Source organism: Pleurodeles waltl, chromosome 12, assembly GCF_031143425.1.
Source record: "Pleurodeles waltl isolate 20211129_DDA chromosome 12, aPleWal1.hap1.20221129, whole genome shotgun sequence".
NCBI lineage: Eukaryota > Metazoa > Chordata > Amphibia > Caudata > Salamandridae > Pleurodeles > Pleurodeles waltl.
This window is the reverse complement of record NC_090451.1, coordinates 31,480,707-31,481,996: the sequence shown is the minus strand read 5'-3', so window position 1 is coordinate 31,481,996 and position 1,290 is coordinate 31,480,707.

Genomic DNA, 1,290 nt, shown 5'->3' with positions numbered 1-1,290 from the left:
GGCTCCTCTGACCCATAGGGTCCAATGTTAACCAATGCTGGATTGCGCCACGGTCTTCGACTGCCCACCGCGATGGTGTACAACGCCAGCGCAGTTACCTCATATCCCCTTGTCCCACCTTACAGGTCAGGCAGCCGCCATTTCAGGGGGCCACATTGCATTTATTTTATCTGCGTCACACCAATGTAGGCATTGAATACACACAGTAACAGGCACATTGCGGATTAATAAATGTGTGCAAATGACATTTTGTGATGCCTCAGTGTTGGCTGACTGTCTGCTCGCTGTTCTCGTCCATAGGGCAAGTCTGCTGGGGCAGGTGATGAGATGGCGGCATCCTCCGGTGTACAGAGCGCTGGTGGACCTGTCGACAATGGAAGAAAGACACATAATAGTCACCTACAGACTTGATCGTGCAACAATCCATGAACTGTGTGCCCAGTTGGAGCCAGACCTGATGTCAGCTATCCGCCATCCCACAGGAATCCCCCCTCTAGTGCAGGTTCTGTCTGTACTCCATTTCCTGGCAAGTGGTTCCTTTCAAACAACAGTGGCCATTGCATCAGGGATGTCCCAGCCAATGTTCTCTAACGTGTTGTCCAGAGTGTTGTCTGCCCTGCTGAAACATATGCGCAGCTACATAGTGTATTCTCAGGTGGAGGATTTGCCCACAGTGAAAGGTGACTTCTATGCCCTGGGACATATCCCCAACATCATAGGTGCCATTGATGGGACACATGTGACCTTGGTACCCCCTGCAGGAGTGAACAGGTGTACAGAAACCGGAAGAGCTACCATTCTATGAATGTGCAGATGGTGTGTTTGGCCGACCAGTACATCTCCCATGTGAATGCCAAATTTCCTGCATGACGCTTACATTCTGAGGAATAGCGGCATCCCTTATGTGATGGGGCAACTCCAGAGGCACCGTGTGTGGCTATTAGGTGAGGACAAAGACCCTTTACAGCGTGAATAGTTGTCTGTGTATGGGGTTGTCCCTACGGGTTAGTGTGTGTCTAACAGTTGTCCCTCGACATTTGCAGGTGACTCTGGTTACCCCAACCTGTCACAGCTACTCACCCCAGTGAGAAATCCCAGGACAAGGGCAGAGGAACGCTACAATGAGGCACATGGGCAAACTAGGAGGGTGATTGAACGCACCTTCGGCCTCCTGCAGTCCAGGTTCCGGTGCCTCCATATGACAGGTGGTTCTTTCTACTACTCACCAAAGAAGGTGTGCCAGATCATCGTGGCCAGCTGTATGCTGCACAACCTGGCTTTGCGACGGCA